The sequence below is a fragment of the Alternaria conjuncta genome, assembly GCF_024043145.1.
Source record: "Alternaria conjuncta strain BMP 0040 chromosome Unknown scaffold_58, whole genome shotgun sequence".
Lineage (NCBI taxonomy): Eukaryota > Fungi > Ascomycota > Dothideomycetes > Pleosporales > Pleosporaceae > Alternaria > Alternaria conjuncta.
This window is the reverse complement of record NW_026250147.1, coordinates 1-14,795: the sequence shown is the minus strand read 5'-3', so window position 1 is coordinate 14,795 and position 14,795 is coordinate 1. Positions and strand designations below refer to the sequence as shown.

At 29.6% G+C, this 14,795-nt stretch overlaps 2 non-coding genes across 2 annotated transcripts; both read right to left on the bottom strand.

The window, feature by feature from the left end:
- Positions 1–509: 509 nt before the first annotated feature.
- On the bottom strand, positions 510–580 carry J4E85_011744. The gene has a single exon. It is a non-coding gene; the product is annotated as a tRNA-Arg (tRNA).
- Positions 581–645: 65 nt separating this feature from the next.
- On the bottom strand, positions 646–716 carry J4E85_011743. Its single transcript has one exon. It is a non-coding gene; the product is annotated as a tRNA-Arg (tRNA).
- Positions 717–14,795: the final 14,079 nt, after the last annotated feature.

Sequence of the window (14,795 nt, the reverse complement as noted above, 5' to 3'; positions counted from 1 at the left end):
AATTCCTCACTGCTGTACTACACGCACTGGGGTTTTTTCAGACCCAGTGTGGTCAATAGACCTCTCAGTCTTGACTACGGACATAAGCTAAATATGCCATTACCATACTTACTACTTGTCCGATGGTTATTAATAATCAACTAAGAGCGAAATACTATTTCTTTTTAAACACATTTATTCTTACTATTATTAACCTTTATACCTAACCTTTTAGATATAATCGACCATTGGGTGATTAGATCTAGTATTAATACATAATAATAAATTGTTATTATAAGGGATTTATTTTGCCTTACTCTTAGGTAGCCATAATACCACTTACTCACCTGTACACCACTTCAATATACATAATTTATCTAAATTAAATATTGACGTTCGATTAGCATGTGTCAAGCATTTACATAGCGTTCACTCAGAGCCATCATCAAACTCAAATAAAAAAATGTAAAGTACTATTTATTACCTAACTAACTACTATTGTAAAGTAAAACCTATTCGTTCTAACGATCTTTCTTATCTAAGACTTGAACTTAGATTAAGATATTAGGAATATCTTGTTCTACCATTAAACTAATAAGAATTTTTTTTTAATAAGATAAATCTAGCTATCTTATTAAATGAATAGCTATTACTATAGAAATCGTTATTCTTATCTAAGACTCGAACTTAGATTCAGATATTAGAAGTATCTTGTTCTACCATTAAACTAATAAGAATCTTTCTTATTATCTCATAAAAGTATTATACTATGTAAATGTAAAATAGTTTATTTAAAACCCTGTATATTTTTACCCTGCCCGCAAGCTTGCGGTACTTTTTTTCTTTTGCTTACCTTTTTTCGTTTCTTTTTTTCAATAAAAAAAAATAAACAAACAGTTCCCAAAAGGGGACTGACCTTTCCCTCACGGGAACCCTTTAAGGTTCCCTGCTTGCAGAAGAGAGGGGGGGTATGAAAAAAAAAAAATAAACAAACAGAAAAAAAGAAACTATAGCAATAAACCATTGAGCTAAAGAAAATTAAGGAGAAATAAGCTGTAAATAATAAAAAGAGTTATCTATTTTCATAACGATTAACTTGGGTTTTATTTTGGAGTATACCTACAACATTACTATTAAATTTTATCTAATGCATAGGATTTTTTAACAGGTTATATATTTTCATAACGATTAACTTGGGTTTTGTTTTAGAGTATACCCACAACATTACTATTAAATTTTATCTAATGCATAGGATTTTTTAACAGGTTATATATTTTCATAACGATTAACTTGGGTTTTGTTTTAGAGTATACCCATAACATTACTATTAAGTTCTATATAATCCCATTGGTGGACTTCCTGAATATCACGCGCCACCATTTCAATTACAGGATAACTTACATGGAATGAGGTGATGGTTAGCACCGCTTTCAATGGTTTACAGGTTTGAGCAACCATGTTTGGTCTCAATAAGTCCTTAACTGGCCTAGTTAGGAAGTAAAGTTATTTATTTCATTTTATAGTTTCTTTTTTTTCAATGAAAAAAAATAAACAAACAGAAAAAGGTGGCTCTTTTACAGTAATAAGTTTTTAACCTAAACCTCTTGTAAAGGTAAAACCTTATTGCCTAGTTTTTGGTCTAAATAAGCCATTCACTAGCCTAGTTAGGAAGTAAAGTTATTTACTTTTTTTATAGTATATTTTCATTGAAAAAAAAGAAAAAAAGAAACAAAAAGAGTAAGGTGGCTCTTGTAAATGAATAAGTTTTTACTTGTAATTTTATTACAAGTAAATTGTAATAAAAATTCTCTTGAGAAAACAAAAAAAAGAAACAAAAAGAGTAAGGTGGCTCTTGTAAATGAATAAGTTTTTACTTGTAATTTTATTACAAGTAAATTGTAATAAAAATTCTATTGAGAAAACAAAAAAAAAAAATAAAGGGAAAAAGAAACCTTATAAACCGATAAACCGTTTAATTTTATTACTATAACTTAAAGTGTAGTAAAATGAACTTTTTTAGCAATATTTTTTATATGAATAAAATATATACCTACGCTTATCTTTTTAGATGTATGTGACCTCTTGTTCCCCTTCTATTAGGAGCTTATCAGCTAGGAACGTTATATTATCTAAAAAGAATGAATACAGTAATCTTACTATAAAAACATCAGGAATTAGCATGTGATTTGAAAGATGATTCTTATCTTCAAATGCTAAAGATATTGGTGTATTATATTTAATATATGCACTATTTGCAGGTTTAATTGGAACTGCTTTTTCTGTTTTAATAAGATTAGAGCTGTCAGGACCTGGTGTTCAGTATATTGCTGATAACCAATTATATAATAGTATTATTACTGCTCATGCTATAATAATGATTTTCTTTATGGTCAATAAATATTTTATATTAAAATTGCAACCTATTACTTTTTTTAACAAGGTAAATAGTGATAATAACAGTTCACCTTTAAGTGAATCTAACAACAACAATGACGGTAACAATGTTGAGAATAATGAGGGCAACCAACCCGAAAATGGTAGTAATAGAAAACACAATTATGTTAAAGTATTAGTAGATGATCCTTTTAATAATAGGGATATTATACTTAAAGTAACTAAAAAACAAAAAGGTATCCTTTATGTTTTTTTAGTTGCTGATTTAATCTTCTTATCCGATGGTTTAATAAAATTTGCAAATTCTATGTTTGACGAGTATACTGTCTTGTCCGCTATTGCTTTAATTTCTTATGCTGATGCACTAAGTGAAAGAAAAGTGATTCTTAAAAACAATAATAATAAATCTGGTGTTTATCGTTGAATTAATCTAGTAAACGGAAAAAGCTATGTAGGTAGTAGTGTAAATTTAGGTTACAGACTTAAACAATACTACAGTGTTAGTTATCTAAATAGAAAGAAATCTGCTAGTAGTATTTCTAGGGCATTGGTTAAGTATGGTCATTCAAACTTTAAACTAGAAATCCTGGAATACTGCGAGGCAGATAGACTTATAATACTAGAAAGAGAACAGTACTACATAGATCTTTTAAAGCCAGAATATAATATTTTAAAAATAGCTGGATCACCTTTAGGTTATAAACACACTGAAGAGAGTTTAGCTAAAATGAGAAATAGAAAGTTGTCCAAAGAACATCTTGATATTGTTTTAACTCGTATTCTTTCAGATGATCACAAAGCTGCTGTAAAAAAAGCCAGGACAAATAGTATACATTCAGCAGATGCGAGAGCAAAAATGAGAAATTTTATTCATTCAGAGGAAACAAAAGCTAAGTTAAGTCAAAGATTAACTAATTATAATTTATCAAAAGGTCACAAAATCGAAATAACGAATATTGTAGAAAATACAAAAACTGTGTATGAGTCTATAAGAAAAGCAGCTATTTCGCTTAATACTAACCACAGCACAATTAGAAATTATATTAAAAGCGGAAAGCTGTATAAAGGCTTATATAAAATAAACTGTATTATATAAAGATTTTCTTATTTCCGATTTAGCAATTTTATACGTCTGTTGTTATTTTACTTTTTAGTCGTTATTGTTATTTTCCATTAAAAAGAATGGATGGAATTAAATATAAAAAAGGCATGGCCGGGTAAGGTAAAAATACCTTACTTTCTTATCACTATATGCTAGGACCTCTTTAGAGCTTTTAAAACTAGTACTGCAGACTTACGGAACCTATTGGTAAACGAAAAGCGGCAGAATACAGTAACATCTTAAAAGATTAGACAACTAGCAGGAAACCTTCTTTTAAAGGGCTCATTGGTGCAGTAAACCCTTTATGAAGTAGGTCCCCCCCCCCAGGGGGGGGGGGCCAAACAGGATCTTCAGAGACTACACGTGAATACCTTAATAAATATTAATTATTTAAAGGTAAAGATATAGTCCGCGCATTAATGAGAATTAGTGAAAAAGCGTATGCCAGCTTTAATTGGTGGATTCGGTAACTTTTTATTACCATTAGGACTAGGAGGACCTGATATGGGATTCCCCAGACTTAACAATATTAGTTACTTATTATTAATTCCTAGTATTGTTCTATTCTTATTTGCAGGAGGTATAGAAAATGGAGTAGGTACAGGGTGAACTCTTGAAGGAATTAGGGAGTTATTTTATGGTGACATAAAACAAAGTAAACTCTTCTCGATGCGTGAATATCTTCAAGTAAACTATGTTATATAGGATTACACGTAATACACTACTCATGTCTAATTTTTATAAAAATATTATTAAATAGTACGTATGTAAGAATGTGTATGTCATGGAGACAATGCGCCTGAATAGTAAATAGACGTTTATTTACTAGTCATCAGAGACTTAACGAAGAGCATCTTAATGACAATTCAAAAATGATTTCGCTAAAACAGGGCAAAAACCATCATGCACACATTAGAAATAAAATAGCTTTTCATATAAGTACAGTCATTAAGATGAAGGTATAGTCCGAACAGTAAAGAGATTTACTGCGTGTAACGATAGTTTTACAGGTTTATAGTTTTATTGTATTAATTTACAGTAAGAAAGTTAAATCCTTAAAATGAGGTTACCAACACAATTGTTATCCACCTTTATCAGGTATACAAAGTCATAGTGGTCCAAGTGTAGATTTAGCTATCTTTGGGTTACACCTTTCTGGTGTAAGTTCTTTACTAGGGGCTATGAACTTAAACCATGTATTTCTTACATATTTAAGATATTCAACAAGCTTTCAATTAACAGTTAATAAATGTTACTTTAGTAGCAATAAACCAAAATATATGTTTAAAAACAACTCTGAAAAAAATAATAATTATGGTGAGGATAACAATGGAAAAGACAATAACTCTAAAAAAAAGGATTCTCCTGAAAACAATGATAAACCTAAATTGGATAATCGTTGAAAAGAGATATTGGGTAGATCTGGTCCTAATAAACATGCACATGTAATAGCTGTGGAGCAAATTAATAGTGGTGGAATTGTGACTGCTGAAAAAATTAATGAAATTTTGGCTTACTGTAATATTAAAATTACAGAACAAGAATTAAAATCTTTAATTGATACTGCAAGTTTTACTTTAACTAATTTAGATCAAAAAAGTATAACTAAGGATGTTCTTAAAGATAAACTTGGTTTACCTAACAGTAAACAAAGAATACCTGGTATATATATCTTTACACATACTACTACAGGTAGAAAATATGTAGGTTCATCATCACAGCTGGCTTTTAGATTAAATGGCTATATTAATTTGTCTCATAGAAAGAGTGGTTTATTAATCCCTTTATTACATAAAGAAGGATTGAAAAATTTCTCTTTACAAGTTTTTCCTTTTTACCATAATTACAGTAAAGGGTCAGAAATTGCATTAGAACAATATTATTTGTTAGACTCTACTTTCACATTAAATACCATAAGAGTAGCAAACAACCCTAGCGGGTCAACCTCAAAGAGTTTATATATGTATAACAGAGATATGAGTATATTATATTTTTTTTCAACAAAACAAGTAGATTTCATTAGAAAATTAAATGTTCATCATACCACATTCTCTAAACATTTAAAAAACGGTACTTTTTATTTAGGTAAGTATCTTTTTTCAAGTGAACCGGTGTTAACTGCTAAAGTTAAAGATATGTCTGATTTAGATTTAGCTTTAATGCTGGAAAAGGACAGAGTTAAATACAATAAAAATAAATCTCTTACTAGTTTATCTAAACCTGTTAGATTAACATCTGTGGATAATTTAGAAAACACAATCGTGTTACCTAGTCCCTGAGCGGGACTGACCTTTAGGTCTGGCCCCAAAAGGGACCATCCCAAAAGGATAGTTTAGGTAAATGTGTGGAATATTTACATAACAAAGGTTTATCTGCTTCTCAAGTAACATTAGTTAAACACATTGATTTAGGTAAAGCATATAAAGGATATTTATGTGAATATGTGAAAGAAAATACGTTGTAATGGGGTTCATATAAAATTTTTAACTGTATGCTGAAATAGCTCAGTGTTTATAAGTACTTAATAGTAAAAATCTTGTAAGCTATGCTTAATCAGCAGGAAACAAAAGTAATTTTGATTATGATTAGGTTCCTTAGAGACTACACGTTAAAAACCGTATAGTAATACGCTTAAAATATAGTCCACAAATCGTTACTATTTTAACTATTTTTAGTCATGACAACTACATTTAACATGAGAAGTCCCGGAATAAGATTACACAAATTAATATTATTTGCTTGAGCAGTTGTTATAACAGCTGTTTTATTATTATTATCATTACCTGTCCTAGCCGGTAAACTAATTCTGCCGGCTCTAAATTTGGCCGTATTCTGGGAACCGTTATACGAAAGTATATCGCAATCAGCAGGTAATCTATTAAGTTTGAACTTTTTAGAGAACCTCAGAGGCTATACGCCAAAATATTTTTGCTGTAGTTTGGAACTTTTGACCTTTCCTTTATGCACAGCTGCTAGATGCATTCATACTGATAACAATAGTAAAAATTTAAATAAATCCCTTTTTAGTTCTTATTTAACTGGGCTTATTGAAGGTGATGGTACAATAATAACACCAAAAACGTCAAGAAGCCCTAAAGGTAAGTTAAATTACCCCGCTATACAAATAGTTTTTCATTTAAAAGATTTACCTTTAGCTCTACTTGTTCAAAAAGAGTTAGGTGTAGGTTCATTATCTAGAAAGAAAGGGGTAGATGCTTATATATTAACCATAAATAGCTATGAAGGTATATTATTCGTTATTTCATTAATAAATGGAAATATGAGAACACCTAAAATACATAGTCTTAATGCATTAATCGATTTTTTAAATAATACTAAAGGAACCAGTATTGAAAAACATCTTGTATCTAAAGAGTCTTTAGATTCCAATCCATGACTGTCAGGGTTTATAGAAGCAGACGCTTCTTTTCAAGTAAGAACTACTCTTTCAGGTAAATATCCATGCCTCCGGGCACATCGCTCCGCGATGAAATTAGAATGTAAACTGGAAATATCTCAAAGACGAGAAGATCACAAAGGATATGATAATTTGGATTTCTTAAGTCATATTGCTGAGTTTTTAGAAACAGAAGTAAAAAAAATAAGATCGGATAAACCAAAACCTGAGTATAGAGTTAGAACTACTAACCTTAAAGGTAATATGAATGCTAAAAATTATCTTTTACAATTTCCTCTATTTGGAACTAAACATTTAGATTCATTAGATTGAATGGAAGTAGTAGACATGTTTGATAGAAAGGAGCATAATACAGATGAAGGAAAGGAAAAAATAGTAAAGATCAAATCAGGTATGAACAATTTCAGAACAAATTTTACTTGAGATCATTTACAAAACTTCTACAACTTAAAAATATAAGATATGGTCCGATCAAGCACGAGAGTGTTTGCGTACCTACACTAAGTTTTAATAACTTTTTAAGCTTAAAGAACTACACTTTAAGCTATGGGATTTCATCCAGTAGGTCAACAAATTTAACGGGAATTATAATGGTTCTTATTAATTTTATAACATACTTGGTTGAAGATACTTATAATTCAGAAGCGTTATCCGTACTATGTTCTAATGTTCTTTTGGTTAAAAGACATTATAAAAAGGGATCGGCATCGCAAAAAACGGAATCTGATTCTATATTATATTATTTAGCGGGATTAATTGAGGGTGATGGTCATTTTAATACACCTAAGAAACTTACAACACCTTCTGGTACAGCCAGAGTTGCTGCTATAGAAGTAGTTTTTAATAAGAAGGATAGACCTTCCGCAGAATTCTTACAATCTCTATTTGGTGGAAGACTATACGAGCACCCCACTAAAAATATTACAAGATGATCAATTCAAGATAAAAAATCTGTTACTAAAATAATAAATTCAATTAATGGAAAACTTAGAACACCAAAGATGAATTCTTTATATCAAATGATAGATTTTTTGAATGCTAAAGGAGATAATATTATAAAACTTCCTATAGATTCTAGCCCTTTATGCAGTAATGCTTGGTTGGCTGGTTTTATAGATGCGGATGGACATTTTGCTATAAAGGGATTTACCTTAAATCCTAATACATACTTAGCCATCCAATTTTATGTAGGTCAACGTAATACAGATAAAAGTGGAGAGAGCTTAGAAAAAGTAATGTTAAACATCGCAAATTTTTTAAAAGCAAAATTAAATAATAGAGTGTTTTCTGGAAAATTTCATCAGTTTGTTATTAATACTTCTAACCGTGATAGCAATAAGATTTTAATTGACTATATTAATTCTTATTTTTTATTAAGTTCAAAATATTTAGATTTTAAAGATTGGGAAACTGTATATAATTTATATACAAATAAATTACACAAAGATCCAATACAATTTGAAAAAATACGAAGTATTAAAGCAAACATGAATAATAACAGAACTCATTTCTCTTGAGCTCATCTTGAATGAATCTTATCTCGCTAAATACATAATATTAAGAGTATGAATGCATCATTTAGTATTTGATAAAATACTCAAACTCTTTTCAACCAGTATAGTATTATTAATAAGTGTCGCCAGTTTCCCGCATTATAAAGGGAATAACAATGATATTGACTGACCGTAACTTTAACACATCATTTTTCGAAGTAGCAGGTGGTGGTGACCCTATATTATACCAACATCTTTTCTCAACACTAGTATTGAAAGATCATTTGATATTATCAACATTCTTTATATTTCCTAGTTCTAACAAATCAATCTTCAAAAGACATATGTCTAATTATAATTTAAACAATACGTTTGATTTTTCTGCTTTTTATAAAAAATACAATACTCATTTACCAAATAATAAAATTCCTTCAGAAAACTTTTTAACTTGATTAGTAGGTTTCACTGAAGGAGAGGGTTCTTTTATAGTAAACAACAGAGGGGATTTGGCATTTGTTATTACACAAGCTACAACGGATAAACAAGTTTTAGAATTTATACAAGAAATTCTTGGATTTGGTAAAGTTATACCTCAATCGGCTATAGCTAGTAGATATGTAACACAAAATAAGAAAGAAATAGACATTATTGTTAGTTTATTTAATGGTAACCTTTTTTTACCAAAAAGACAAGAAACATTTGATCTTTTCATTAAAGGGTTTAATAAATGAGTTACTAAAGGTAGAATACTATTAGAACCTGTAATAATGAATAATAGACCCATTCTACCTACTTTAAACGATGCATGGTTTGCAGGATTTACTGACGGAGAAGGTTGTTTTACTTGTTCAATTGGTGAAAAAAAAGGATTTAGTTTTAACTTTAATATTTCTCAAAAGTGAGAAATAAATCTAATAGCATTAGAGCATTTCAGTGTATTATTTAAGAATGGGATTGTTTCTAAACATTCAGAAGAGAATACTTATGAATTTAGATTAGGTGGAGTGAACAATTGCAAAAATGTCTTCCCTTATTTTGACAAATATGCATTATATACTAAAAAGTCTTTATCCTATAAATTATGAAAAGATATTCATAACAATCTTGTTAATAAAGATCATTTAGATGAGTCAAAAAGACAAGAAATGATTGAAAGAGCTAAGATGATAAATAAATCAAATAATATAAATTCAAAATACTAGGGAAAAAAAGTCCAGGTTTAACGTGCAAGTTATGAAACTATAAAGACAGATGTAAAAAGATATAAGATCTGAAATAGTGAATATTCCATTTTTTTTATGTAATATACCTTGGACTTAGTTAATATATATATATGTATTACTTGCAACTCTTAAGTTTAAAGGTTATATTCTTTTATATAAAACTTTAAATGTATTTTATAAATACAAGGAAAAGTAATAAAAATATTAGCGATGCTAGTGCAATTACGGTCAACAAGGTCCTCACTTAAAGACCGTCGGCCATTTAAGAGGTCGCTACAGACTGGTTCACTGGTAGGTGTCTGAGATGATGCTTAATGTACAGTCGGTTTCTTCTATCATGGATGTATGATACACAAGCCCGGAGTCTAGACTACCGGTACCTGGATTTAATAAGAGGCTTTTTTTTAAAAGATAAGTTAAATTTGAAGAAATGGATTCTTCGGACACCCTGAGGTTACGAATGTAGGCCTCTTAACGTTGCTGTATGCTGGGACCCCTTCGTTATATAGTTCTAAATACTCCTCCTTAAATGGCACAGTAAAAAAGTTAGAACAATGAAGGAAATCAGCCGGTAACATTTTATATATAAAAAATGGAACCTCAGAGGCTTTACGCGACGGAGTTGTAGTAAATTTAGAAAATGTTAAACGTGTATCAGATCACGTTCCTAAACATTTGAAGCCTCTAAATAATGAACAATTAGGTTATTATCTAGCAGGATTAATTGACGGGGATGGTCATTTTAGTAAAGCTCAACAATTAGTTATAACTTTTAGTTCTCCAGATGCATTTCTAGCCTATTACTTGAAAGAAAGATTAGGTTACGGTAATGTAAGAAAAGTAAAGGACAAAAACGCATACCTTTTAATTGTATCTAATGAAAAGGGTATGTTAAATATAATTAACTTGATAAATGGTAAATTAAGAACAGAACACAGATTTAACCAAGTAGTTAATAATGTATTAACTCATACTAAGTATGCAGATCAAAATATTCATTTTACAAGAGATTCAAGTAAAAATTTTGATAACCACTGATTAGCAGGTTTTTCTGATGCGGATGCTAGCGGAGCTGGCCTTCAGGCCGGCTGCGCCAGCCCACAGGCTAGTTTTCAAATAAAAATTATTAGACGTAGTAACAGAAATAAACCGGAAATAAGATTAAATTTTCAAATAGATCAAAAAAGTGATTTATTGTTAAATATAATAAAAGAATACTTAGGTGGAAACATTGGATATAGGAAGTCTCAAAATACCTATTATTATGGTTCTACTAGTTTCGGTTCTGCTAAAAGGGTTATAGAATATTTTGATCGATATCACTTACAATCTAGAAAGCATATAAGCTATTTAAGATGAAGAAAAGTATATAGATTAATACAAGACAAAAAACACTTAACAGATAAAGGGCTATCCAAAATACTAATAATTAAATCTTTAATAAATCGTCATGAAGAAAATACTACAACTTAAGATAAAGTCCTAACAAGAATCTAAAAGTTTTTGAGTATTAATGAGAAAAGACTGTTATAATACACAGCTATTCCTTTAATCAAAATATTGTTACATTTTAATTATTCCTGGGTTTGGTATAGTTAGTACTACAATTTCAGCTAACTCTAACAAGAGCGTTTTCGGATACCTTGGTATGGTTTACGCCATGTGTTCTATTGGTATCTTAGGATTTGTAGTTTGATCTCACCACATGTATACTGTTGGTCTGGACGTGGATAAACTTGTGTTCACGGTAAAAATCTTGCTATATGCTGGAAACTCTTTATTAAGTAGTCCACTCGTTTTTATAGCGTTAGGCACAATCTACTTATATTTTACAAGACAATCAGCAGGAAACTTTTTTTGTTTTAGTACAATGGCTAAGGCCGCTACTAAAAATACTTATAATAAATGATTTGAATTACCTAAAATATCTGAGCATGTCCCTATTCATAATAGTAATCTTAATGATGAAGAGCTTGGTTATTTTTTAGCGGGGCTAATAGAAGGTGATGGCTGATTCGGTAAGAAAGAACTACATATAGTATTTTCCGAAAATGATACATCTTTGGCTTACCTTATTAAAAAACGTATAGGTCATGGTAATATATATAAAATTAAAGATAAAAAAGCTGTGAGATATATTTGTAAAAATAAAAAAGGCTTATATATTATTTTATCTTTAATTAATGGGAAATTTGTAAGTAATTATAAATATGAACAATTAATTAAACATAATTATAGTGAAGATTTTAATATTAATATTTTACCTCCCTTAATGTCTTTATCTTTAGATAATTATTGATTGGCGGGTTTTACTCAAGCTGATGGATGTTTCCATATAAGTGTTGTAAAAAGTAAAACACACAAAGCTGGACATAGTATAAGATTAGAATTTTCTTTAAAGCAAAATGATGTATTACCTTTAAGATTATTATATAATGAATTAGAAATGGGTAATCTTTCTCAATATCATACAGGTGTATGATGTTATAAAAGTACAGGATATAAAACTGCAGCTCATTTAATGAATTACTTTGATAAGTATAATATTTTTGCTGGTAAATATGTAGATTATATTAAATTTAGAAAAGTTTATATTATGATAACAGAGGGTAAACATTTAGAAGAGAAAGGTATCAAAAAAATTAAAAGTATTTCATCAAAAGGATCCTCAGAGACAAGCACGCAAGAAATTTAACACATTATGTTAAATTAAGATACTGTCCAAATTACTAAGCTCGACAAGAGCTTATTTCACAGCAGCAACATTAATTATTGCAGTTCCTACTGGTATTAAAATATTTTCTTGATTAGCAACTTGTTATGGTGGTTCTTTACATTTCATACCATCATTACTTTTTGCATTAGGTTTTGTATTTATGTTTACTCTTGGAGGGTTATATCACAACCTGATAGCTCTCCCTCTATATTTAGATTTCACTACTATATGCTGGGAACTTCTGACAATTACGCTACTAGAGTTTTATTTAATCTCAGTTAAAAAGCATAATTTTGAACAATCAGCAGGGACCCAACGGATATTTTACAATAATATTCACATAGAACCGGTTAACTCGGGGCGGTTTCGCCACTATAATATGTTGGGTTCCTCAGAGACTACACGTAGTGCTCGGAGTTCATTCCGAGAAAATATAGTCCAAGTAAAAAAATGTTCATTAATCTTTAATTCTCTAATCTCTGTTACCACACAACCCTCGTTAGTGTACAAAACCATAACTCGATCTTACTCTTCTTTGAGTAATAAGCAGAATAACAAGGTAGGTAACCAAGATAATACTCTAAATTTAGAGGCTGTAAAAGTTTATAATAACCTAAAGGAAGATAGGGTTAATATACTAAAAGAACAAAGAGATAAATCCGGTGTTTACTGTTTAATAAACAAAATAAATGGGCACTCCTACGTTGGAAGTTCTATTAAATTAGACTCCAGAATGAGGAATTACCTTAATAAGGCTTTTTTAAAAAGTAAACAAAATGCTAATATGCCTATTAGCAGATCTTTACTTAAGTACGATTATTCAAATTTTTCTCTCTTAATTTTAGAATATGTTGAAGCCGAATTTTTAACTTCTAGAGAAACTTTTTATATCACAAATATTATACCTTATTACAATGTTTTAAAGCAAGGTTTTTCTTCTTTAGGTTATATACATACTGAAGAAACCAAAAAGTTACTATCTGAGTTAGCTAAAAATAGAATACATAGTGATGGTACTAAAGGCTTAATAGCAAGGGCTGTAACAGGTGAAAATAATCCTTTTTATAATAAAAGTCATTCTATTGAAAGTAAGATAAGGATTATGGAAGCTAAATCAGCTTATTCTGTTTATGTTTACAACTCATTTAAAGAGTTATTAGTTATTTTTCCTTCAGTTACAACTCTAGCTAAGTTAATTAAATCAAATCATTCAACATTGGTTGATAGTATAAAAGAACAAAAATTATTTAGAGGAGAATGATACCTACTAAATATACCTTATAATATCTCAGATACACCTTTAATTTCTCATTGGCACTCAAAAGAATCTGAACAGTTAGTAGAAGAAATTAATAAGAGTAGTCATATTAAAAAAGCAGTATTTGTATATGATATAAATAAAAATTTTATTGGAAAATATGAGGGTGTAATGGATGCTCAAAGAGCCTTAAAGGTATCACACAGTACTATTAAAAATTACGCTAAAGTAGGTGGTACTTATAAAGAGTATATATTTAGTTATGAAAGATTAGTAGATTAATGAATATTTTTTTTCGTGTCAGGAGTTGTTCTTGCGAACGCGTCACTTGATATTGCCTTCCACGATACTTGAGGTTTTAACGTAAGTATGCTAATACCTAGTTTATTTGTTATGGTCAAGACAGGGTTTGAGGGTATACCGTCAAATTCTAGTCTTAGTTGTAATAATAATTGCAGTTATAATGATTTATCTGATAACAATAACTATAAAGAATATATAAAAATGTTTTGAGTAGGGCTAATGGACGGAGATGGAAGTATTCAAGTAAACCATTGACGTAAACAATCTCTACAATACAGACTAGTTATTAAACTATCTAACCTTAAATCTAATTATAATATGTTGGTAGAGGTTGCTAAAGTAGTAGGTGGAACTGTTAGGATTACCGGTAAACAGGGTGATGTTATCTGAGTTGTAAATAAAAAGGAAGAAATTATGGAAGTAATCAAAATTTTTGATACTTATCCTCCTTTAACTTCAAAAAAAATCTGTCAACTTGCATTCTTAAAAACATGTTTAACTGAAACTTCGGTAGAAAAATACTTATACACAAGAGATACTAAATTTAAAGAGCAATCTGCTATTATAAACGCTAATTTTAATGTACCTACTTATTTTAAAGCTTGATTATCTGGTTTTATAGAAGCGGAAGGTTGTTTTTCTATTCGTAAAACGAAAGCACATTCTTTCTCAATAGGACAAAATGACGACGTTTATTTAATAGACGCTATAAAACAGTATTTTGAAATATCAAATAAACTTCGTAACCCTTACGGTAACTTCTATTTTATAGAGGTATACAAGAAAGAGGTATTAGCGAAAATAGTGGCACATTGTACTAACTATCCTTTGTTGGGAGAAAAGTTAGAGTCTTTAAAAAAATTTAGAGCTTACTGTGTTCTTTAGTAGGTGTCGTGTGGTCTTGTCACC